We start from the raw sequence: 27,684 nt of genomic DNA, 5'->3' as shown, positions 1-27,684 counted from the left end.
ACATGCCCCGCTCAGGCCACCCAAGGGCTAATAATGCAGTGGAGTGACCGGAATCTACGGATTATTGGTCGGAGGGATCCGGACAGCAACGCCATCATGTTGAATAATGCTTTCCGTGCAGCCATAGGACATTGTGTTACGACTCCAACTATGCGCAATAGGCTGCATGATGCGCAACTTCACTCCCGATGTCCATGGCGAGGTCCATCTTTGCAACCAAGACACCGTGCAGTGTGGTACAGATGGACCCAACAACATGCCGAATGGATCGCTCAGGGTTAGTATCACGTTCTCTTCACCAATGAGTGTTGCATGTGCCTTAAACAGACAATCGTCGGAGACGTGTTTGGAGGCAACCCAGTCAGTCTGGACGCCTTAGCCACACTGTCCAGCGAGTAGAGCCAGTTGGAGGTTCCCTGATGTTTTGTGGTGGGATTATGTGGAGCCGACGTACGCCGCTAGTTGTCATGGAAGGCGCTGTAACGGCTGTACGATGCGTGAATGCCATCCTCCGAGCGATAGTGCAACCATATCGGCAGCATATTGGCGAGGAATTCGTCTTCAAGGACGACAATTCGCATCCACATCGTGCACATAATGTGAATGAATTCTTACAGGATAACGACATCGGTCGACTAGAGTGGCCAGCATGCTCTCCAGACATGTACCAGATCTAAGATACCTGGGATAGGTTGAAAAGCGCTGTTTATGGACGACGTGATCCACCAATCACTCTGAGGGATCTACGCCGAATCGCCGTTGAGGAGTGGGACAATTTGGACCAACAGTTCCTTGAAGAACTTGTGGACAGTATGTCACGACGAATACAGGCATGCATCAATGCAAGAGGACGTGCTACTGGGTATTAGAGGTATCGGTGTGTACAGCATCTGGACCACCATCTCTGAAGGTCTTGCTGTATGGTGTTACAACATTCAACGTGTGGTTTTCATGAGCAATAAAAAGGGCGAAAATGATGTTTATGTTGATCTTTATTCCAATTTTTTGTACAGGTTCCGGAAGTCTCGGAACCGAGATGATGCAAAACTTTTTTTGATGTGTAAGTTGTTACTGAGTAACGTGGCACCAGAGAAGACAGTTAAGAAAATATCACTGAGCACGCTCCTAAATTTAGTCAGCGCAGTTCAGCTTCACCCTGCACGTAAACCAACTGAATGGCTGGCCTGTAAACTATCGGCGATGGCACTTTTGCGGCAGTCAGTGACTAGCATTTTAAAAGCGAAGTTGGTGGTACAGAAAAAAGAGAATACGGTGTAATTTGGTAAAATGAGGAAAGCAACTGGTATCGTAGAAGGAATGGCTAGCGGAGCAGCGCTTTTTAGTGTGTTACAACTTCTAGTTTGTTGCCAACCAACTAACTTTTATTTACATCTGTCTGTTCATGATTTTATTTTATTTTATTGTAAACCAAGACATCTTAATTCGCATGTAAATATCATGAGCGACTATGGTACTAGCCATCAGAAATATCAGTGTTTTTTAATTATGCCTCAGGTGTTAACTTTGAAACGTAGCTTTATAAGTTGTTAAAATCGGATGGTAGCTCCAAATGTCTATCGCAGATAAGTTGTAGTTGTCACTTTCATATGACTATTCATTTAAAGTAGCATAGTCGGATAAAAAGTATACACTACACACCCTTCAAAAAATTATGCGACACCTTTGCGTGCACGTACTGCAGAGAGCTGTAAACTGAGTGTGATGCCTGAATAGAAAGCCTGAACTAGCAATAAATGTATCTGCATGTTTATTTGTTTTATTTCTGATGAGGCTTTCCCTCCATAAATTTTGTGCACTAATTACCATTCGTCCAGTTAATTATGTCAATAACCCCAGACCCTTTACACTCGTTGGCGAATTCTGTTTAATTTGCGCCGCTATCACAAGTGCAGCAGACGAATCATAAATGAAATTTCGGTTCGCCGGGTGAGCTTCATTTACATTTATGTCACACCATGTGAAATTCAATTAGGAATCGCTGAACCTCGGCGCTGGCCTTTGATGGAGCTCGTTACGCCATATGCCGATGCGCCAGCAGCACGAAGTGCGCCGGGCCAGCGGGACAACGTCCCAGTACAAGTGCCAGTGCCGAAGCTCGGCTATCTCCTCTGCTGTGTTAGTTCAGGGGTTCTTTTCGACGTTTACAAAATGTACGCTATGTCTGCTGCGATTTTGGCTTGAAATCTGCTGGTAGATTGCTGGTTTTGAACTGCGCAGACGCATGAGAATCTAATGTGTCAGTTCAACTTTGACAGCCGAACTTCATTGACTGAAACAAATATTCAGACTCAAAATTAGACTTAACACGTAAACAAGTCAGTCACTTCAAACCCAACTGCTGAAATGGTACGATAACAAATCAGTAATCATTGTTTCAGCTTGATTGGTTACCCTTTGTAGCAGTAGTATTCGTATGTCGCTGGAACAATGAAGGGCACCAACCAATTGGAAAAAAGGATAGATCATTTCCGTTTTGTTAAATGTTCACCGAACCGTTACTGAAAATTACCGGCCTGTATTGCTGACGTCAGTCTGTTCAATTATGGAACATGTCCTGTGTTCTCGCATTACTACGTTTCTGAAGACCAAAATTTCCTCTACAAATTCCACTATGGATTCCGTAAATAGAGATCTGGAGAAATCGGGGTGAACTCAACAAATGAAAAAGTTAATTATTGGACTTAATTACTGGCCTGCCCCAGAGGCGTGTTGTACGGCCATTATTGCTTACAATATACTGGGAATCCCTGGAGAATTCAGGGATGTGACAAGAACGATCATTGGAAGCAGAAAAGTCTAATGAACACGGGCTCTAATATGCGTATCTTACTAGTAACGAGCACTTCATCATCGATTTTGTGAAACAAATCTCTTCTACTGCAAGCTCTCTACTTTTCTTAGTCTGAGAGGTGGTACCTAGGACCAAACCAAGGAAAAAAGTGTACAATAAGCGTGAACTCTAATGTGCATACCTTAAGAGCTATCAGTACTTGTCCATCTTTGGTACTTTGAAACACACCTTTTCTGCTGAACAAGTGCACGTAGCTCTTAAAGTGCATTCTTTAGAATGAATGTTTACCAGACTTTTTTACTCTGAATGATCGTCCGTGACATATCCATCAATATTGGCCATTTTTCCTGGGTCAATGATCTAGCGGATAGCGTCAGAAGCTCTACGAGGCTTTTTGCAGACGATTCTCTTGCCTATAGGAAGGTTTCAACGCCAGCAGACTATAGCGGAATGCAGAGTGATCGGCAGACGACCAACGATCAGTGAAAGCTCCGGCAGTTGATCTGGAATGAAAATAAATGCAACGTATTGCGGTTCAGTAGGCGAAGAGATGACTTACTTCCCGATTACGCAGTTTCTGGAAAATCACTGTAAACAGTAATAGTCGTAAAGTATCTCGAAGTAGTTACCCTTTGCTGTACAAACGTCTTAGTTGTTATCTGTGCCCTACGTTGACCTACTTCAAGTTGTCTGTAAAAACACCAATATATGTATCATGTTACTAGTGCCACTCATAACAGGTGTCGACTCTGTTACCAGCATAGATAAAACAGGCTTAGTTCTGCGTTTTTATTTTAACCTGCATCTGTGCTAAAATATAACATCGCATGTTGCAAGAATGTCATTACTGAATAACTGCAAATATGTTGTACGTACAATTTTTCTGCTGTTATGTTTCTCGTCGTACGTTGTATTATATTTCTGTAGGTGCTTAACAATGGCACATGATCCGAAATCGTAACGACACAATGAAAGAAATTACAGCTAAAGGCGGAAAACGACGTCATCTAAATAATTTGTTAATGCTCTGGAGGCTCTCTGCAATATGTTAATGATGTAGTTGCCACAAACTTGGAGATGTAGAATTACATAGAAGGCAGCGCTTTCTAGCATCTGGTAAGGAACTACTTGTTAGCAGCATATGACATGATTAACCCGTTATAATTCTTGCACGACTGCAGGATGTGAGTGAGGATGAAAGGAGGTATTATGTTTAAACTAGACTCCTCCCATACTTCTCTTTTCCAACAATTTTCCCAAATGATATGACTTTCAATCGCCTATTTACATGTCTTTTCCATTTAATATTGTTTAATACTATTACCCATGCACATAAATAATACAAAAAGTTACGGAAATTTACATAGAATGGTATAATCTGATATTATCGCATTCTGTCTCTGGTTTACGCTCTTTACCATGCACTTACCTGTATTTCTATTCCGTAAACCAAGTGCAAATACTATGTCGTTCCGAATTTCGTTAAAAAAATGTTCAAATGTGTGTGAAATCTTATGGGACTTAACTGATAAGGTCATCAGTCCCTAAGCTTACACACTACTTAACCTAAATTACCCTAAGGAAGAACACACACACCCATGCCCGAGGGAGGAGTCGAACCTCCGCCAGGACCAGCTGCACAGTCCATGACTGCTGCGCTCTAGACTGCTCGGCTAATCCCGCGCGTTTCCGAATTTTATTCAGATCAGCAAATAGTCAGACTTTACAGTAAACAATAGCATCGTCTGCAAACATTCTAAAATAGCAACTGATCTTTCTGTTAAACAGTTTATGTTTAATGAGAGCAATGACGGAGCCGCCGCGATTACATGGACTACATGATGTTGCTTTTGTTTCCGTTGAACTATCAGTGTCTAGTATCACACATTAGATCCTATGAGTCAGTGTGGCTTGAACCCAGTCATATATATCAAAGGGTGTTCCGTACGATCGTATATTGGTTATCAATCGGCAATGTAGTATAATAATGAATGCTTTTCGGAAATACAAAAAATCATAACCTTCATATAAGGCTGCGTCTGCTGTCTCCAAGCGCGTCAAGGAAGCTAGCTGTGCTTCACACAGCTACAATTTCGTGAATTTTTGAGAGAAACATTTTATCCACAACGAATACAGGTGTGTCCGAGCTTAGAATACGATTTAGAATCAAATATAATAAGGCAGATGTACAGGAACTTCCTGAATTCGTGTTGCTCCAGCAGCGGAAAGTATTTTCTTCACTTCTTTACTATCTACACCACCGTGGCATGGAAAAAAACTCAATAAAGTGCGAAGAGTTTCCTGAGGACGCGTCGCACTCGTTTCGTCCCTACCGTCTCACCTCTCTTCAGCTCTCCTGCGCACATTGGCCGTCGTCATAGAGACCGCAAGCACCGACAAATATGTGAAGATTGTAAATTTCCTTTTGTGCGGCGCTCTCCCCAGACGATCCGGCCCGCGGATAATACGATCCAAATCGCCTTTCCTGTACGGCGCATCGAGAGGGAAGGGGAGAGAGAGAGAGAGAGAGAGAGAGAGAGAGAGAGAGAAGGTCCGCCGACTCGGTAATATCTTGGCTGAAGCTTAGCCTATTGGGGCTTATTGATGTAGAGGATTCTTTGAAATATGAGGACAGCCTCGAGCGGCGCGGGAAGTAGTGGCTGGGGGCCCCCATAACCGTGTATTCAACCCGAGAGGCTGCACGCCTGTGTCTGCTCCTGATCCGCCCGGCGGAGCCCGGCTACGAGACTTCCGCTGCCACTGCCTCTCGTGTGGCAGCTTTGGAGTCAAGCGTGCTGCAGCGTGTATCAAAATTAATAGCGAAAACTGACACGTTCGAAAATATGTGATAATAAGCCAAAAGAAAAATACGAGGGTTATTCAGAAAGTAAGGCCAGACCAATCGCGAAATGGAAACCACAGTGAAAATCCAATGAAGTTTTGCACAGGTGTGTCGGGCAGTGTCTCAAGTATGCACGACGATCGCGTTACGTCGTTCGTTTTAGTTCTGAGCACACTGGAAGCACATAAAGATACCTAGAACAATGGTGTCTCCCGCCAAGTACGAGGGCCTGATAAGAAATTTCGCCTGAAGCTATGCAGCCAACATTACATAACTGTTGTGCGTTTTCTTCTCCAAGACAATTCTCCGCCGCATTCTGCAGGGGCAATTAAGATGCTCCTGCCACGTTTTCAATTGTAAATGTTCGATTACTCACAATACAGCCCGTAACTGTCTCCCTCTGAGTTTCACCTCTGCTCACATGAACCACTGGCAATGAAGACAACATTTTTTGGCACAGACAACGAGCTGTAGGCCAGCGTAGAGAATTGGCGGAAAGCACTGGCGGATGCCTTCTATAAAAATGGTTCAAATGGCTCTGAGCACTATGGGACTTAACATCTATGATCATCAGTCCCCTAGAACTTAGAACTACTTAAACCTAACTAACCTAAGGACATCACACACATCCATGCCCGAGGCAGGATTCGAACCTGCAACCGTACAGGTCACGCGGTTCCAGACTGAAGCGCTTCGAACCGCACGGCCACACCGGCCGGCCTGCCTTCTATAACGGGGGTATTGGGAAGTTGGTACAACGCTACGACAAACGTCTAAGTCGGAACGACGACTATGGAGATAAGTAGCCGAAAGTTGTAGCTAACTGTTGCAAATAAAACAGTTTTGATTTTCACTGTGGTTTTCATTTCGCGATCCATCGTTCCTTACTTTGTGAATAGCCCTCGTATTTTTCCCAAGTGACTCCCTACAGTTCCGAAGTATTGTGGGAAAAAATCGTATTTCTCTCAACCTACAAAATTTACTCATAAAAATAGTTCTTTATTTTATTGATTTAGGGCTTTATGACCATTTTTAGGTATCATAAAATTATTTACAACAGCCTACATGTCAACGTTCTTATAAAATAAAAGCCATTCTACGACACTACCGAAAATAGTCAAATAAGGCAGTGAGGTCTTTTGTTACATTCAACACGATAATAAAAATAGTAGCATGTTCGGTGATATAAGTAATGTTTAGATACTTGAAGACGGTCATAATGATGGAGGTAAGTAATAAATGCAGAATTTTAAGAATATCCATTACAACGATTGGAGGTAGCGATTGTGGAGAAAAACATATAACACACAAATGTGAGGCTTGTTGTCCACGGTTACATGTTTCGGAAGTCAAGCTCTCATCATCAGGCAGTCTGCATTCAGCCCTTAAAGTACAAAATAATCAAATAACACAATAAAGTAAGGTATTCTGATATAAAGTCGTCGTCTTAAATTAAAATCGCCAACACCTTACCCTGAGGCGACAAAAGTCATGGCATATCTCCGAACATGGAGTCGGACGTCCAGTTGCCCGTCGAAGTGCAGCAGCTCCACGTGGCATAGGTTCAACAAGTCGTTGGAAGTCCCCAGCAGAAAAACTGAGCCATACTGCCTTCATAGCCGTTCATAACTGCGAAAGCGTTGCCGGTGCAGGATTTTGTGCACGAACTGTCTTCTCGATTATGTGCCATAATTGTTGGGTGCGTTGCATGTCGGGCTATCTGAGCGGGTAAACCATTCTCCCGAACTGTCCAAGATGTTCTTCAGAACAATATGAATAATTGTGGTCAGGTGATATGGCTCAGTGTCGTCCATAAATATTCCAACATTGTTTGGGAACATGAAGTCCATGAATGCTGCAGATGGCCTCCAAGTAGCCGAACATAGCCATCTCCAGCAAGTGATCGGTTCAATTGGACCGGAGAACACAGTCAATTCCATTATAACGGAGGTCCACGGCTTCGTGGGATGAGCATCATACTCGATTCCTGCCATCAGCTCTTATCAACTGAAACCGTGACTCATCTGACCAGGCCACGGTTTTCCATGTCGTCTAGGATCCAACCAAAATGGTTGCGAGACCGGGAGCGGCGTTGCACGCGATGTCCTGGAATTAGCATTCGCATTGATCGTCTGCTGCCATAGCCCATTAACGCCTAATTTGACCGCACTATACTAACGTATACGTTCGTCACACGTCTCACATTGATATCTGCTGTTACTTCACATAAGTGATCCTTGTCTGTTAGCACTGATAACTCTACGCAAACGCCGCTGTTCTCCGTCGTTAAGTGAATGCCGTCGGCCATAGCCTTGTCCGTGGTGAGAGGCAATGCCTGAAACGTGCTGTTTTCGGCACACTATTGATACTGTGGATCTCGGAATACTGAATTCCCAAACGCGATCCGAAATGTAATGTTCCAAGCGTGTAGCTCCAATTACCACTCCGCGTTCACAGTCTGTTAATGCCTGTCGTGCGGCGATAATCACGTCGGAATCCTATTCACACGACTCACCAGAGTACAAATGACAGTCCCGGTAATGCACTGCTGTTTTATACCTTGTGTACGATATACTACCGCCATCTGTATAGAGTACGAAGTTCAACTAAGTGTGACGGATACCCAGACGCTTGTAGACTGACAAATTATAATAAATGTGTAGTAGCCGCTGACGATACGAAACAGGCTTGCAACGTTCTTTTATCAAAATAGACTTTTTAAGTTTACGTCGAATGAATGTCTGATCTGGGGAATTGATTCAAAACTAGAATCGTCGTCTAGCGTGTTGTAACTGCCAGTGGTGTGCTTACTCTGTGTTATTCTTAGCAAAAACTTTACACGAATCGATTGGGCAATGCAACTCCCAATACCAATGAATAAACAGAGTCGCTGCAAAATACCTTCAGCCCCTTACGCTCTAAATCCTCTGACCCTGTTCAAAACTGATAACTTTGGTCCCTGTGCACATAACAAATAAATTAAATTGTCTTATCTCTGAAGGAACAACGGTGGAAAGCGATATATTCTGATCTCTCAAAAAAGTATAAATATGCTAGCTACAGGCTCAGCGATGTGCAATGCTGGCTGTAGTACTTTGAAATGCTCATTAAATTGTTTTGTCCGATAAATGAAAACATTTATGAAAATCCAACTTCTTTGAAAGACATATGGCCTGGACAGGGAGGCGGTACTGATTGTGGTCAGTTCCTAACACTAATTTTTTCTTAGCAAAATTAAACTGCAAGTTAAGTTTGTCTTTTCAAAAACATCTGACAATTGAAGTTCCATTACTCACAATTGATTGACAAACAATGAGATTTAAGCAGAAAGTATTATATAACCTCATTAAACCAGTATAAATGCAAATCATCAAATTAAATATAGCTCTGTTAACAAATCTTAGAAATACCACAAGCCGGCCGATGTGGCCGAGCGGTTGTAGGCGCTTCAGTCCGGAACCGCGCGACTGCTATGGTCGCAGGTTCGAATCCTGCCTCCGGCATGGATGTGAGTGATGTCCTTAGGTTGGTTAGGTTTAAGTAGTTCTAAGTTCTAGGGGACTGATGACCTCAGATGTTAAGTCCCATAGTGCTCAGAGCCATTTCAACCACTTAAACATCACAAAGTGAAATATCTAACTAGCCCTTTTATCAAAACAGTTTATGTAATTTCTGGGGTTACTCAACAATTACAAATTTTCAGCCAACTCATGTTTACTAACGTGCTGGCAAAAGCAGAAATCATAATTATTTAAGATCTCTACCTTGCTTGCATGAAGAGTTCTGCTTCGAAATTCGCCAGTATTGACATATCTACATAAATCTAACACTTGTATTATGATATATACACCAATCTAACACTTCGTGGATTCACAGAGCACACCACAAAAACTGCCTGCTCCATAGTCTTTCGTCCAGCGCTCTCTTACAACAACACTATAATAATCTCAGACCAGAAGCGGTCGTGCAGACAGCAATCCGCATTATCGAGCCTATCAGAGACACTAATCCTTTATGATATACTAGTTTCATTTTAATTTATTAATATTCTTATCTTATTATGGTGCAACATAAAAGTGTGCCCCAGTACACTTCTTACAGGCTATGCGCCAAAAGGGATTGAAGAGAATTTAGAGGTGGAGCTCGTAGTGAAGTGGGGGAAGGATCTCTACCATCTTGTCGAACTAGAAATATCACTTCACCAAGGTAAACTTGATACCGTGCTTAACGTACGAATGAGAGAGAGCGGTAACTGGTTCTTCAACCGGTCCATGGATCCCTTTTTGAATTTAGCAATGATGCGATATATATGAGCAGTTTTGCATCTCGCGATTACAGAGCAGTCAGTGGGAGCCGCCAACTTGTTTATAGGACAAGCCGGTGTACGGAAAGGAAACTGGTGTGACGTTAAGCACAAAACAATCACTTTGGCGAACGGGCGGTATTATGAAGAAGCAAAACAGAGTATCAGACGTTACTTTAAAATAAAACGGGGACTTTATTTCCGAATACTATTAATTTAATTCGTGATGCATCTGTACTTTTTAAGTGCGTACGTACGAAGAATTAATTGCAGACAGACAAGTGCATAGCTGTGTATAAAATTCCTGACATTTGTGTGTTTTATGCCAAATAGCTGAAACAAACACAGAATTGTTTCATGAGGGATTACGATATATGACTGTTTTCAATAAACAAAAGTTTTCCAGTTCAAAATGGCTCCTCAAAAGAGTCTCATGCGAAAAAGTCGCGAATGTGTGGCTACCAGCCACAACTGACTCTAGTGTGAAATATTGACCTAGAGTGTACAAAGATATCTGAAGTGTAAACTTAAGTTCAAATATCACTCACGCCCTACCTCAGAAAGATATATCGTATAGCTTCAGCGTGTTACGTGTTAAAATTTACTGTATTCTGTTACCTGATAAAAGAGGTGTTCTTCATGTCGTCCCCACATTTTGATATGATTCGTCCCTTGCCCCCAAGTGAGTTTCGAATTCTCTTAAACATTCCTGGAGCATATCAAAATCTTGAAGAGATTGTACAGTTCCAGTTCTTCAACCATATCAACAACAGCGTTGTACACTACCATTTGGATGTCACCCCAAATCCCGAAGAGTGAAGTCAGGTGACTTTAGAGACCAAAGTACACGCTCTCCTCGACGTGTCCATTTGGATCAATTTGACACCTTAAATGTTACATTACATCAACAGCCTTTGTTTCTGTTACTGTTTACTTTCATCTTTGCATTTTTGTTGTCATTTTCTTAGGATACAAGCTATAGTAGTTTGTGGGAAAAGGACCTGGAATAGTTTATTGGAAAAACTAAGAAGGATGAGGTGAATTTGAACCACGGTGTATGATGTACAAGTTCCATATGTCAGATAGCTTACCTAAACAAAAGCCTTCTGCATGTAAGGAGACTCGTGCGTAATATGATCGACTGCGACAGACACAGCGAACAACTCTTAGCCTTGCCGGTTTCCCTTACTCTTCCTATCTCTCTCTCTCTCTCTCTCTCTCTCTCTCTCTCTCTCTCTCACACACACACACACACACAAGCACATGCACACACCGGAGCTCCAGTATACTGTACTCGGTCATTCTCTTGACAGCTGGAAACGGTGGGGAAGTACGACGCAAATTCTGTTTATGACTCTTCATAAGTCAAAAAAGGGTCACATCCTCAGCCTTACTCTCTCTCATGGCATTTGTTGTTTCTCTTTATCTTGCAGGCAACGAAGTCCATAGTACAACATCGTGCGAGGTGGCTTGATCGAAAGACGCTTGATTCATATTCGGAAAGACAACGGTCATTTCCACTTCCGAGCCAGATTTAAGTTTTATGTGATTCTCTAAGCAGCTACAGGTACATGCTGGCACAATTCCTTTACTACGATTCGGTCGATCTACTACGATCTACTATTCATCTTTCGAAATACGCAACATACAGAATCGGCAGAATGACGCCATTAGTTAAAACTTAAAGTGATACTCTTCCCTTTGCCACCGTCCAAGATGCTACTCCAGGTGGGCGTAAAATGAATGTGCGCAACGGAAAATACTGAACGCGAAAATCAAGATTTGGCCCTGTCTGACTACCCCCTGAAGCAGATCTTTGGACCTTTTAACTGTGATATTATTTCCTCCTTCTTTTTCTTTAACATGTAAATCACAACATAAACATAAATAAATGAACTAGTAACTACTAAATGATAAATGTTGTTTCTGCATATACATTTATTGTAGCTCAAAACCCCTTTCTATATTGCAAATGTTTATATATCAATGTCCAATGGATATAAAGAGATTCAAATGAATTTCCTAACTAATATTACTGATCAATTGTCCAAACAAGCCCCTTGTTATGGCTGCGCGATCTAATATAAGTAAGGCGAGATGACTGACCCTATCTACGTACTAAATACTAGAAGACACTACTTTGAAAGATGATCTACAGTGGTGTGTAACCTCAGTGAAAATAAAACTTACGTGATCACAGCTGTTTAGCTTTATAGCCCAAATAAGCCGAAGCAATTAGCAATATCACGGTATATACTGCGTCCGGTGCGTCTGAGTGATGGTTCTCGTACACGTCTGCGACGATGGAAGAACTCCAGCCAGAAAATAAACTCTTTCAAACACTAGGACGGCAGAAGGTGGTCCTTTGACTAGTATAATCTAATACTGCATCTCCTCTCTGAGTTCTACACACAAGAAACGCGCACTCCCAGCCACAAGAAGGGAATTCAGATAACGTCTCTACGTGAGTATAGACAGAAGTGCTCTCAATCACTGAACGCTGCGCACTCAACGATAACTCCTTACCCGGAAGTGAAGTCCAGAATCGAATAAGTTTGCAACAGTACAGTGCGTAATTGTTCTAACTATAAAATCTGCTGAGAGCAAAGACAGCAAGTCCGTCTGTACTAACATAAGCTGATACTGAGCGACCGTCAAACACGGGCGCTCAAAACGGAAGACCTCTTTCTCTCTACTGCTGGCTTTCCAGCAAAGCTCGGCTCCCCTCCCTCATAACTTCAGAAGGCGAATCATATTCTCGATACCACGGAATATTCTCCCTCTTTATAGATTCTTCCGAACGCAGAATAACCATATTTTAGTCTTTTGTTCTCCAGCGCGGAAAGTTTACGAGGAAATACAATGATACTCTTCTCAGAGCAAAAATCCTCGGAAATAACCCAGTCTGCGTGATTTCCGTAGTAACGCTTCCTTGTTCCTCTCTGTTGCGTCCAAGATGTTCAGAATTTCCAGTTATCCTTCCGGCTCCAGCCGCCACTCTATTGTGCTTCAGCGCTCAGGTGCCCCAACCGTGCGGCTAGGGCTGCTTCTTCTGTTAAGCAGGACCAGCACACCTGTGTGGGCTTTTCCACCCAGGGCCTTAGTTACGCCTGCCCTTTCATTTCCACTGGCGTTCCAACCTCTACTGGTATAGATAATAAAGACACTCCCTCACCTTTCGGGCAATAAGCGTTAACAAATATTTACAAGGTGTATGTCACAATGTCAGTCGTCTTGAAATATTCGTATATATGATGTACAACCTATCAAATGATGCCTAATTCCGGTTGTAAATCATGGAAAAGTATGTAGATGAGTGCTTGTAAAGTGCGAAATTATAGGCACCTTACAACCGAAAATATCACTACCACCGGTTTTGGTACTTCTGCTGGATTTGGGCTCAATGTGGTGCGAGCTGTTTCGGATCCTTGTGATATTTTGTAGGAGTACAAGATTTTGCAGTGCCCTGTCATTCTATGTACTGTTTTCTTCACGTTGCTTAAGGGGAATGGCTCTCCTTCTGCATACATACTCCGCAACCCACCGTACGGTACCCTAGGTATTTCCTTTCCTGTTCCACTCACAAACAGGGCAAGGGAAAAATGATTATCTATATGCCTCCGTACGGGCCCCAATATCTATAATCTTATCTTTATGGTCCTTACGTACGTTGGCGGCAGCAGTTTCGTTCCACAGTCAGCCTATATTTCCGATTCTCTAGATTTTCTCAATAGCGCTACTCGAAAATAACCTCGCCTCCCCTACAGTGTCACCACATGAATTCCCGAAGCATATCCGATGTTCGAACCTATCGGTAACAAGTCTAGCAGCCCTCCTCAGATTTGCTTCGATGTCTTCCTTTAATCCGATGTGGTGCGGATTCCAGACATTCGAACAGTACTCAAGAAAGGGTCACGCCAGTGTCCTATAAGCGGTAAAGGATTATAGATAAACCATACTTTTCTAAAATTCTCCCTATAAACCGAAGTTGGCCGTTCTCCTTCCCTACTACAATTCTCACATGCTCATTCCATTTCATATTGTTTTACAGTGTTACGCCTAGATATTTAAACGCCATGACTATGTCAAGTAGGACACTGCTAATGGTATACTCAAACATTATGGTTCCCTTTTCGTGCTCATCTGGACTATCTTACATTTTTCTATATTTAGAGCTAACTGCCATTCATAAACCAAGGTAGGAAATTTGTCTGTCATCTTGTATCGTCCATTGTCACTCAACGATAATACATTTCCATACACCACTGCACAGTTAGCAGAGAACCGCAAACTGCTGCTTACGCTGTCCGCCAGATCATTTATGTATATGGAAAACGACAGCAGTCCTCTCTGGTGAAGACTCACCGTCGAGGACAACATACTGGGTTCTGTTACTTCAGAAGTCTTCGAGCCACTCACATACCTGGGAACTACACTCCTGGAAATTGAAATAAGAACACCGTGAATTCATTGTCCCAGGAAGGGGAAACTTTATTAACACATTCCTGGGGTCAGATACATCACATGATCACACTGACAGAACCACAGGCACATAGACACAGGCAACAGAGCATGCACAATGTCGGCACTAGTACAGTGTATATCCACCTTTCGCAGCAATGCAGGCTGCTATTCTCCCATGGAGACGATCGTAGAGATGCTGGATGTAGTCCTGTGGAACGGCTTGTCATGCCATTTCCACCTGGCGCCTCAGTTGGACCAGCGTTCGTGCTGGACGTGCAGACCGCGAGAGACGACGCTTCATCCAGTCCCAAACATACTCAATGGGGGACAGATCCGGAGATCTTGCTGGCCAGGGTAGTTGACTTACACCTTCTAGAGCACGTTGGGTGGCACGGGATACATGCGGACGTGCATTGTCCTGTTTGAACAGCAAGTTCCCTTGCCGGTCTAGGAATGGTAGAACGATGGGTTCGATGACGGTTTGGATGTACCGTGCACTATTCAGTGTCCCCTCGACGATCACCAGTGGTGTACGGCCAGTGTAGGAGATCGCTCCCCACACCATGATGTCGGGTGTTGGCCCTGTGTGCCTCGGTCGTATGCAGTCCTGATTGTGGCGCTCACCTGCACGGCGCCAAACACGCATACGACCACCAGTGGCACCAAGGCAGAAGCGACTCTCATTGCTGAAGACGACACGTCTCCATTCGTCCCTCCATTCACGCCTGTCGCGACACCACTGGAGGCGGGCTGCACGATGTTGGGGCGTGAGCGGAAGACGGCCTAACGGTGTGCGGGACCGTAGCCCAGCTTCATGGAGACGGTTGCGAATGGTCCTCGCCGATACCCCAGGAGCAACAGTGTCCCTAATTTGCTGGGAAGTGGCGGTGCGGTCCCCTACGGCACTGCGTAGGATCCTACGGTCTTGGCGTGCATCCGTGCGTCGCTGCGGTCCGGTCCCAGGTCGACGGGCACGCGCACCTTCCGCCGACCACTGGCGACAACATCGATGTACTGTGGAGACCTCACGCCCCACGTGTTGAGCAATTCGGCGGTACGTCCACCCGGCCTCCCGGATGCCCACTATATGCCCTCGCTCAAAGTCCGTCAACTGCACATACGGTTCACGTCCACGCTGTCGCGGCATGCTACCAGTGTTAAAGACTGCGATGGAGCTCCGTATGGCCGGCCGAAGTGGCCGTGCGGTTAAAGGCGCTGCAGTCTGGAGCCGCAAGACCGCTACGGTCGCAGGTTCGAATCCTGCCTCGGGCATGGATGTTTGTGATGTCCTTCGGATAGTTAGGTTTAACTAGTTCTAAGTTCTAGGGGACTAATGACCTCAGTAGTTGAGTCCCATAGTGCTCAGAGCCATTTGAACCATTTTTGGAGCTCCGTATGCCACGGCAAACTGGCTGACACTGACGGCGGCGGTGCACAAATGCTGCGCAGCTAGCGCCATTCGACGGCCAACACCGCGGTTCCTGGTGTGTCCGCTGTGCCGTGCGTGTGATCATTGCTTGTACAGCCCTCTCGCAGTGTCCGGAGCAAGTTTGGTGGGTCTGACACACCGGTGTCAATTTGTTCTTTTTTCCATTTCCAGGAGTGTAGTTCCGTAAGCTTGCATCTTCGTTGACTGTCGACGGTGTGGCACTGTGTCAAATGCTTTACGGAAATCTAGGAATGTGGAATCCGTCTCTTGCCCTTCAAATGGATGCGTCTAACGGAAGATACTCGATTCATTCCTACAATAACGCTCTGCCTGATCAGGTTTCTTTCCTTGATTAACCGAAGATGTCCTTCAACTGTCGTTGTCCTGTTTCGCTGTGGTTCTTCTCATTCAGTATCTCCGAAATACAGAAGAATTCTACTAAGCAAGATCAACGGCTCACTGACACGGCTACCTGTTTTGATATGCCACAAATGCACTGCAGGGCGAGGCGCTCTGTAAACAAAGTTGTCGGCTACAGCAAGACAATCCCATGTGTAGATGGGGTGACTATTATGTACACAACCGCGTTAAGGCACAGTAACGATCTCTGAAGATAATGTCACTGTGGATGGTAGGATAACGTGCTACGTAAATATAACTATGGCACAACAAGGCGAGGTGCTTCGTAGATCATGGTGGTTAAGCGTGGTACAAAGAGAGACTTGTCGGGGAAGAGATTCACTTGTCGGTGGCTTATTTGAATCCTTCTGTGGGACATGTTTTCTTAAGAAATGTTTGGCTAACAAGAGAGAAGAGGTGGTATCGTTCAGATCCTTATCACCAGGCAGCGCCCCAATTAGTTTAGGTTACCACCTACCTGTTTCCAAAATCACCTGTATTACGAATGAAAATGAAATTTTTGTGGAATCCTAACACTGAATAGATAAGTTCAGTTCAGCGATCTCATCGATGCTGTCTCCGAAAAGTAGTCTAAGTGCCAGCTCACGTACACTGAGGTGAATAGTGTTATGGCACACCTCCCAGTATCGTGTCGAACCTCCTTTTTCCCGGCTTCGCGAAGTGACTCGACATGGCATGAACGCCACAAGTCAATGGAAGTCCCCTGAAGAAATACTGAGCCATTCTGCATCTATAGCTGCTCATATTTGCGAAAGTGTTGTCAGTGCATGATTTTGTGCACGAACTAACCTCTCGATCATATCCCACGTTGTGCGATCTGGGTGTCCAAACCATTCGCTCGAACTGTCCAGAACGTTCTTCAAACAAATGGCGAACAATTATGGCCATGTCCGCCCCCGGTAGCTAAGTGGTCAGCGCGACAGAATGTAAATCCTACGGGCCCGGGTTCGATTCCCGGCTGGGTCGGAGATTTTCTCCGCTCAGGGACTGGGTGTTGTGTTGTCCTAATCATCATCATTTCATCCCCATCGACGCGCAAGTCGCCGAAGTGGCGCCAAATCGAAAGACTTGCACCCGGCGAACAGTCTATCCGACGGGAGGCCCTCGTCACACGACATTATTATTGTTATCATAGCCATATGACTTTCCACACTGCATCCATAAAAAAATTCAGCGTGCCTTGGGAACATGAAGTCCATGAATGGCTACAAATTTTCTCCAAGTATCGAACTTAACCACTTCCAGAGGACCCAATCGATTCCATGTAAACACTGCACTAGCTTACACAGTTTATAGCCTGGGTCCATGGCTTCGTGAAGGTCTGCGCCACACTCGAAGCCTACCGTCAGCTCTTACCAACTGAAACTGGGACTCATCTGATCAGACCACGGTTTTCCAGTCATCTAGAGTCCAACCAATATAGTCAAGAGACCAGGAGAGGCGTTAGAGCGATGTCGTGCTGTTAACAAAGGCACTCGCGTCCGTCGTCTGCTCCACAGTCCATTAACGCCAAATTTCGCCGCTCTCTCCTAACAGATATGTTCGTCCCACATTGCTTTCTGCTATTATTTCACGCAGTGTTTTTCTTATAGCACTGACAACTCTAAGCAAACACTGCTGTTCTCGGTTGTTATGCGAAAACTGTCGGCCACTGCATCGTAGTGGCGAGAGATAATGCCTGTAACGTGGTGTTTTCCGCACACTCTTGACACTGTTCCTCGAGTCTATCTCCAACTACTATTCTGCGTTCAGAGTCTGTCAATTCCCGTCGTACGACCATACTCATATCTGACAGCTTTCCACATCAATCACCTGAGTACAAGTGACAGCTCTGCCAATGTATTGCCTTTTTATACCTTGTGTACGCGATACTACTGCCATCTGCATATGTGCATAGTGCTATATAATGACTTTTGTAACCTCAGTGTGCATCATCTTCTACTTTTCTGTAATCGCATGTAGCCATACTTCAGTCGATAAATCCCTTGTGAGAGTGTTCTATGTAACACACGTACATACAATACCAAACTGTGAGAAAGAGTACAGAGAGATTCTGTTTCATGATATCGCACTGACATCTATGGTTTTGTTTAAGAGTTTGGATTCAATGTAACTATTATCCACACTTAAGAGTTTAGCAAGTCGTAATTATATCTGGTTAAATCCACATGTCAGTTGATGGATGGAGGGAATGAAACCAAGTTTCAGAAGAAAGGTGATAATGTGGCACTGTTTGGACACCTATATGACGAATTCAGTGTTGGCTGCATGTCAGTAAAAAAAGTACATAACCAGGTAATCATTCTCGAATGGTAGAAATGTTTTTGTTTACTTAATGAGAATACACCCTTAGTTACATAGAACCTAGCGAGATAAATCAATAGTGGTATTCACCAAGCATTCAATTTACATCTAAGCTCCTATTTAAGAAGTCAGGTTCTACAAAAATATTCGGTACGAAATGGACATGGAGAAACTGGTATCAACACAACCTAACCTCCCTAACCACGCACAGCACTACGTCTAACACATATACTCTCCAGTATCACTGAAACATGACCATCTACGCTAAATTCATGACTAAGTAATGTGTAGTATATAGCTTACCCATCTATAGGTACTGCGCATTCCTTGGACCGGAAAACTAAAGGCTCTTGATAGGGAAAAGATAAAAACGGGCAATCACACTGAAGTCGCGATTGCACTGATGACAACTTGTGACAGGTTCAAAAGCTAACGCAGCTTAATACTCCCTTAAAAGGAACCGTTAGGTTTTTAAAGACTCACGTTTTTTACCGGAGTACACGAATCATCGTGCGTACATTGGATGATAAATGAATGAACGTATCATAACAATTTTATTCATGATATTCCCACTAAGAGAGAGTCAGAAATGTGCCAACTGTTCACTGGCAATTGTATTGAAAGGTGGATATCTGCTATACCCTTGGCTTCAGACACACACCTATTTTTCTTAGCTTTTTCCATACCCGCATTAACTGCCGTGACACCACTTGTTATCCGCCTGTTACTATTTAGATGGGTTCGTCATGTATGACACTGTCGGCTGAGGAGTTGGAGGACTACCTTTTGTTAAGCATAGTGGAGATCCTTGTTGGTTTGTTTCACCGTGGTAGGGCCGACCTGTTAAGCGATATAAAGGACACAAAATCATATCTTTTTATTTCTATTTGGAGTATAACGCAGACTCGCAAACTGTTTGTGAGTATTCAAGTATTCTCCGCGTGCTCTTTACACTCCGTTTTTATCTTAATATGTTGTCTGCCGTAGAGTTTTGCGTCAATGTTCATCTTTTATGACGTGACAACTAATTATACCACCAGTCGTGATAGTGCCTGGGCCATAAATATGCACATTATTGTACTTCATAGATTACAGTGTGACATTTTACTTAAAGTGAGGATAAGTCCTCATGTGTACTAGACGTTTCCTCATTTGTAAGAATTATATAGGTTAAATACTCGTATGTAAAAAATGGAAATCTTTGTTTGGCGGAGCTCCCGATTTATATTGTGTAGTTTTGATCTTTTTTGTGTTTTTATCTGTTCCCTTGTTAATATGTGATGTTAAGTAGTTTCAAGACTTAGAAGTAAGTGCACATGTTTCATTTTACTGTGCTGGATGTACACAGAGATTTGTTGTAAGCCTGCTTCTTCCATTTTGTAGTCTACTTTAAATGCTTTAATGATTACCCGTCGCTTTCTCTAAAGCTTGCTTAGAACACTTTGATATACGTTACACGTATTCTCTTTATCGTGCAGGAGCCTGAAGATGGCGTACTGGAATACCGAAACTGGTTGTCAAAATGAAATAAAATAACATCTGAATTACACGGCGGTTGTCGTATTTGATTGATAATTAAGGTATGAACTTTAGTCACGGCGTAGGAGGTGCGCCTTACAAATAGCTGTTGATCAGCTAGCTCACAGAAGATACCAAGCGCAACATGGTTTTCCACTAAAATCCAGTTTTAGAGAATTTTCCATGTCGTTGCTGTTACATGATACAGGCTTCAATCATGTGATTCATTCCTATGTGATGTGCACATTAATTAAGGATTTATTCCTCGAGAATGGCCAAGACCTGAAAGAAATAAGATCTGAGAGAAATAAATAAGCAGTAAAATCATGGCGAAGTCATTTACAGACTATTTTTGTATATGTACTCACTACACTTTCACGCCAGTTTCCTGTACAGTTCCGTTAAACCCTCAACCGAACATAATCCCATCTCAGTTACTAACATCTGATTCGTTCTTCTAGCTGGATGAAGTAACTTCTGCAGTAACATGGTGTTTCATTGATATGAGATGAGCAGCTCGGAGATAAAATTGCACCCAGTGTCTAATCCGTCGGGGAAATAATTGAAAATACTGCCTTAGAAAACTTTATTATGAATGAATCCATTACAAATTGAGGAAAATATCTTAGTTAGCCAATCCACTGACGGATGGTGATAGAGAAATTCAAATGACTCCCTGCAGACAGCTGCACAACTATATGCTTAGTAAATGTCTCGCCCAGTTTTGCATGATCTTCACAGCTATGCATACTCCGTTGTACACGGCCCAGTCACACAATGACACAACCGCCTGTGTTCGATGTCAACGTGCAATAACCTCCCAGAGACGACCGATGGCAGCATTAGCGGTGGAGGGCATGAAACGCCTGCACGGAGCAGTTTATCTGATGTTCCAATGGTCGTGAGCGTTGGGTTTTGGGCCAAGGGTGGAAGGATTTCCGAAATGGCTCTGTATGTAAGCTGCTCGCGTGCCGTGTGGTGTAAGTATACTGTGTATGGCAATATGGTGCGCTATTCAAAACCGGCGTTGAGGCGTCTGTAGTGCACCACTGACCATAGATGACAGGAATGAACGATGGCTGTGAAGGTGTGTACAGGCGAACGGATGTGCAACTGTTCAGCCACTGTCTGCCCATGTGGAGCAGGAGGGTACCAACAGCGTCTCCTCAACGAGCGTTGCTGCAGATGGGCCTATGCAGATGCATAGTTCATGCTACCTGCTAACAGCTGTTCGTCGACGCAGTACCGCTACTGGACGTCCACTGAGCGACGATAGGTGACCTTTCAGATCAAACAGGTTTTATGCACAATCGGTTCGTTGGCGTGCACCGAGTAAAGCATCTGAAAGCAAACCGGGATTGACGATTATGGTCTGGAGAATGTTTTGCTGACGTTTCCTGGTGATAGAGTCTTTCTGGAAGGCACAGCGTATCAACACAAGTATGCATCTATCCTTGGGGACCACGTCCATCCCAACTTGCAGTTTGCTCTTCCTCCACACGATGGCCTGTACGAGCAGGACAACGCAAAAAAAATAAAAAAAAATGGCTCTGAGCACTATGGGACTCAACTGCTGTGGTCATAGGTCCCCTAGAACTTAGAACTACTTAAACCTAGCTAACCTAAGGACATCACACACATCCATGCCCGAGGCAGGATTCGAACCTGCGACCGTAGCGGTCGTGCGGTTCCAGACTGTAGCGCCTTTAACCGCTCGGCCACTCCGGCCGGCCCAGGACAACGCAACGTGAGACTGCTCGCAGTGTATGTGCGTGGTTCGAGGAGCACGGGTTTGAGTTTACCGTACTCAATTGGCCACCCCACTTGCAGAATTTAAGCTGATAATCTGTGGGATTATCGCCATGGAGCGTTAACCGTGAAACCTAGCGCAGCTGTCTACAGCACTGGAGTCAGCATGATTCCACATCCCTGTAGGCTCCTTCCAGAAGCTCACTGACTCACTTCCTGCACGTCCGCGCTGCAAAAAGTGATTATTCAGGCTTTTGACACGTAATCACATTAATGTGGCTGGTCTGTGTAACATCTGCATATGCGCAACAACATGTTTCAGGGTTGCTAGCGCCAAATAGCTTACTAATGCAGAGTAGGAGAATAACAAGTCTTATGCAGTCATACTATAACAGACTTACACTTCCGGTTAATGAGGATTTTTAAATGACACTTGCACAGAATATTCACTGTTGTTTGGGAAAGACACCTGTTCCGAAGAATAACGAATATCCTGATACGTGCAAATTCGGTCATAAACGAATTCTAGATGCTGAAAATACCGCTGCAGTTGTAAAGTTCTTTTATTATCACACGATCGGTTTCAGACTCTCACACGCCCATCTTCAGGTGTCGTAACTTGGTGATGTAAGCTCAGGGGTCACAGCACCAAATTACGACACCTGAAGATGGGCGTATGAGAGCCCGAAACCGGTCGTGTGATAATAAAAGAAGCGGTATTTTCAACGTCTGGTATAAGGCTCAGTTGCTGATGTTGCTCCAACAGCATTGTTTCAGAAACGTTTAAAGGATAACAATCGAAAGAAATTTTGACAAAAAAGGAGAGGTCACAAAGCTGTAAATGTTTAGGAGACGCACAACGGTGTTACATCAGGCATCACGGTGTGGGGAGCTATCGGATACGCCTTCAAGTCACGGCTGGCACTGATTGAGGAAATTCTGACGACAGAACGTTACGTCACAGATATCTTGCAACCTCACGTATTACCTCTCACACAACAGTATTTTCAGCAAGAGAATGCTCTTCAAGAAACAGTATTTGTATTTACTGTCTGCGAGAGGTCGAAGGTCTCCCGAGGCCAGCTAGATACGCAGATCTGAACCTGAGAGAACACGTACTGGATCAGCTCGGACGTCAACTCTGCCCCATCGCCAGCGTCCAGGTTAAAATGGACCACTTACAGCAACTGTGCGCCAGCTTGCCTCAGGAGAGGGTACAGCAGCTTCACGACTCCCTTCTCAAGCCAATCAACGCATGCATCCAGGTCAGAGGGGACGCAACGTCGTACTGATGATTGGATTCATACTGATGAGTGGACTCATATTGTCAAGTTCTGTGTACATTTGACTAGCTTTTTTAATCGCTGAAATAACATCACGTATCACCTCTACCCGTGAAGTTTCACTTCACTCCCCCCCTGTTCTAAGTGCTTCGATTCATTTCGTTTCTTTGTGAGGAAGTGTAGAAACGAACTCCGATTAAGAAATAATACAAGGAACTTACACTACTGGCCATCAAAACTGCTACACCACGAAGATGACGTGCTACAGACGCGAAATTTAACCGACAGGAAGAAGATGCTGTGATATGCAAATGATTAGCTTTTCAGAGCATTCACACAAGGTTGGCGAAGGTGGCGACACCTACAACGTTCTGACTTGAGGAAAGTTTCCAACCGGTTTCTCATACAGAAACAGCAGTTCACCGGCGGTGCCCGGTGAAACGTTGTTGTGATGCCTCGTGTAAGAAGGAGAAATGCGTACCATAACGTTTCCGACTTTGATAAAGGTCGGACTGTAGCCTATCGCGATTGCGGTTTATCGTATCGCGACATTGCTGCTCGCGTTGGTCGAGACACAATAACTATTAGCAGAATATGGAATCGGTGGGTTCAAAAGGGTAATACGGAATCACGTGCTGGATCCCAACGGCCTCGTATCACTAGCAGTCGAGATGACAGGCATCTTATCCGCATGGCTGTAACGGATCGTGCAGCCACGTTTCGATCCTTGAGTCAACAGATGGGGACGTTTGCAAGGCAACAGACATCTGCACGAACGGTTCTACGACGTTTGCAGCAGCATGGACTATCAGGTCGGAGACGACGGCTGCGGTTACCCTCGAGGCTGCTTCACAGGCAGGAGCGACGGCGATGGTGTGCTCAATGACGAACCTGGGTGCACGAATGGCAAAACGCCATTTTTTCGAATGAATCAAGGTTCTGTTTACAGCATCATGATGGTCGCATCCGTGTTTAGCGACATCGCAGTGAACGCACGTTGGAAGCGTGTATTCGTCATCGCCATACTGGCGTATCAACCGGCGTGATGGTATGGGGTGCCATCGGTTACACGTCTCGGTCACTTCTTGTTCGCATTGACGGCACTTTGAACAGTGGACGTTACATTTCAGATGTGTTACGACCCGTGGCTCTACCCTTCATTCGATCCCTGTGAAACCCTACATTTCAGCAGGATAATGCACGACCGCATGTTGCCGGTCCTGTACGGGCCTTTCTGGATACAGAAAATGTTCGACTGCTGCCCTGGCCAGCACATCCTCCAGATCTCTCACCAATTGAAAACGTGTGGTCAATGGCGGCCGAGCAACTGGCTCGTCACAATACGCCCGTCACTACTGTTGATGAACTGCGGTATCGTGTTGAAGTTGCATGGGCAGCTGTACCTGTATACGCCATCCAAGCTCTGTTTGACTCAATGCCCATGCGTATCAAGGCCGTTATTATGGCCAGAGGTGGTTGTTCTGAGTACTGATTTCTCAGGATCCATGCACCCAAATTGCGTGAAAATGTAATCAGATGTCAGTTCTAGTACAATATATTTGTCCAATGAATACCCGTTTATCATCTACATTTCTTCTTGGTGTAGCGATTTAATGGCCAGTAGTGTATTATATTTTATTCAGAGAAATTTCAGTACCGACGTCAACCATAAATACTGTAATCGAGGACGCGCTGTGGATGGCAGTTAATAATGTAGGCAGCCGTGCAGCAGATCCGCTACGTATCGTCGTTTCCAGGAGATCAGAGCGCGTCGTTTTACAGAAGATTGCGGAAGTGAGCTGACAAGAGGGGCAGAAAGCAGTGGAACGCAGCGCTGCAGGCAGGCCGCCCGAGCGGGATTGGACCGAGGTGGGCCGAGTAGTGCCTGTAGGTGGCGGCGCACATCAAAGAGGCGGGCGCGCCGCGCAAACAGCCGATATTGCTGCTGCCGGTCAACAAAGTGTACAGGCCGGAGCGGAGCAGAGCAGACCGGACGGCCTGGCCGCCAGCGTTCCTCTCAGCAGCGGCGGGCAACGTTTGATTTCCTCGTGCCATACATGGAGAGAGCTCCAGTGGGGCACTCGTCGCCACAGCTGGCGACCGCACAAGTACAGCTGTCGCCCACTGGCTACCAAGTTCGCAAATATGTGTCACAATTTCTGTCCTCGCCAAACTTTCAGATACGGGTGTGGTGACAGAATTATTATAGTATACGAGATGTTTTCAAAAAGGTTAACGGAAATTATGCAATATCGCTTGCTATTTAGTCCGGTCTGCGTCATTCTTTTTTTTTTCCTTTATTGGATTTCGATTCCCCCCAAAGCGGGCGGGCTGGCAGCAGCTTAGTACGCCGCTCTTCAGCCCACAGAATTTTTAAAACATAAGAAGATAAGAAACAGTAAAAGCAGGCGATAAAACGGTGACGTAAAATGTAAAACGGCGGAAAATTGTGGATAGTTAAAACATAAAACAAAAGGTGGGCGATGATAATAAAACACACAGGAAGCCGACAGGGAGAATAATAGACAGACGATTAAAAAAACACGGCGACAATCTGGATTTAGTTCGCAAGAGATATAAAAATCACACCCTGCGACAGTATGATGTTCATTTGCAACACTTCGGAAAAGGCACACAACACTTAACAATCACTGGAAACATTGCCCTAAAAAGTAGGCACAAAGTTGACACACCACAGGCAAGGGCAGATGGGGAGGGGGGGGGGCGGGATCTGGACAGATGAGGGGAAAAAAAGGGGGGAGGAGAGGAAAAACGAAAGGTGTGCGGGAACTGCCGAAGGGAGAGGACTCAGAAGGGGGGAACAGGGCAGGCGTGAGAGGGAATGGGGAAAGGCAGAGGAAGGAAACACAAAAGGACTCGGGGGAGAGAAGGGAGGCAGAGAGAGGGTAGGAAAAAACAGGACGGCAGGGGGGAGGGGAAGAGGGCGCCCAGGGAAAGGTCAAAGGAATGGAGAGGGGTGAGGATTAGAGTTGATAGGAGGGATCATTGGATGGAAAGAGGGCATCATCTGGGAGGGGGTGTTGACGGAAACCACCATGAGAAAGGAGATGAAGGGTGTAAAGATGGCGGGCAGGGGGGACACAACAGTGAAGGTGCAGCAGAGTGCGGGGGTTGGAGAGGAGAGGAGCAACCAGGGGATGGGGGGGATCAAGACGGCGTGAGGTATAGAGTATATGGATATGCTCGAGGAGTAGGAGCAGATGGGGGAAAGGAATGAGGTCATAGAGGATCTGCGTGGGAGACGGGAGGCAGATACAGACGGCAAGGCAGAGTGCATGAAGCTTGAGTGTCTGGAGCGACTTATAGAATTTGGGCGCGGCGGATATCCAGGCGGGACTGGCAAACAGAGGATGGGATGGATTATGGATTTGTAGGTATGGAGGACGGTAGAGGGGTTCAACCCTCATTCTTTCTTTGTTGCATTTCGAGTAAAACATGAAAAATAATTAGGGAAATGACTGGCACCTGCAGGTTGATGGCATGTTTACCCCCCTCCCTTCATGCTGTTAATAGTAACAGCAGTTGCAGCCATTGGGTACAGCTTTCATAATCAAACCATTTTGCAAAGAATATAAACTCGATATCTGTGGATCTATGGACAGACGGATCGCTGGCCAGAGAGGCCAGGCTAAGCCCCTGCCATGCCTTAGTGGAGAAATAAGGCAACTGTTCCCGAACTGAAGGCCACTTTTTGCAGGAACGAACACGTATGCTGACCTGTGACTTACAGGATATGAGAGACAACCAAAGGATCAGAAGAACGAAATTAAAGGATTTTACACTTTCCAGTAAATATTGAACAATCAAGTTTAAATGAATGTAGTTCGAGAAACTAGGGTTCCTTTCTGACAGGTAGGAGCGAAAATGCGACAAGTTGTCGATTCAAAATCGTTCAAAAAATTTTATGGAACTTACGAAGTAGCAGATAGTAAGATTACTTCATCATTCATTAAGGTTTCCAGTTCCAGTTCCTGTTTAATATTTCGTGGTGGTAAGTTCCTGCGAGACCAAACTGCTGAGGTCATCGGTCCCTATTAAACTATTAAATCTAACTTAAACTAACTTACGCCCACGACAACACACACACCCACATCGGAGGCAGGACTCGAACCTCCGAGGGGGGGAGCCGCGCAACTGTGGCAAAGAGTGGGGAGAGGGTGAAAAAGAGGATGACTTATTATTTGTATAAAAACACCGTGGGCATATGACACACCCACTACCTCGATATATGGCCGTGGGGATGAGGAAGAGTGATACATAGAACTGTTCGAAAATGTTCGAAACCATATGTTGGTATTTCTACCCTGTACGTAGTTAACTTCGATTAATGTCAAAGTACGACATGGTTCCTATCCTCTTGGGAAAAATATTCTGGAGGTAAAATAATCCCCCATTCGGATCTCTGGGTGTGGAATACTCAATAGGATGTCGTCACCAGGAGAAACAGAACTGGTGATCTACGGATCGGAGTGTGGAGTGTTAGATCTCTTAGTTGGCTAAGTAGGTTAGAAAACTTAAAAAACAAAATGGATAGATTGG

The sequence above is a fragment of the Schistocerca americana genome, chromosome 1, assembly GCF_021461395.2.
Source record: "Schistocerca americana isolate TAMUIC-IGC-003095 chromosome 1, iqSchAmer2.1, whole genome shotgun sequence".
In the NCBI taxonomy this organism is placed as follows: Eukaryota; Metazoa; Arthropoda; class Insecta; order Orthoptera; family Acrididae; genus Schistocerca; species Schistocerca americana.
The sequence above is the reverse complement of the archived record's forward strand: the minus strand, read 5'-3'. Positions refer to the sequence as shown.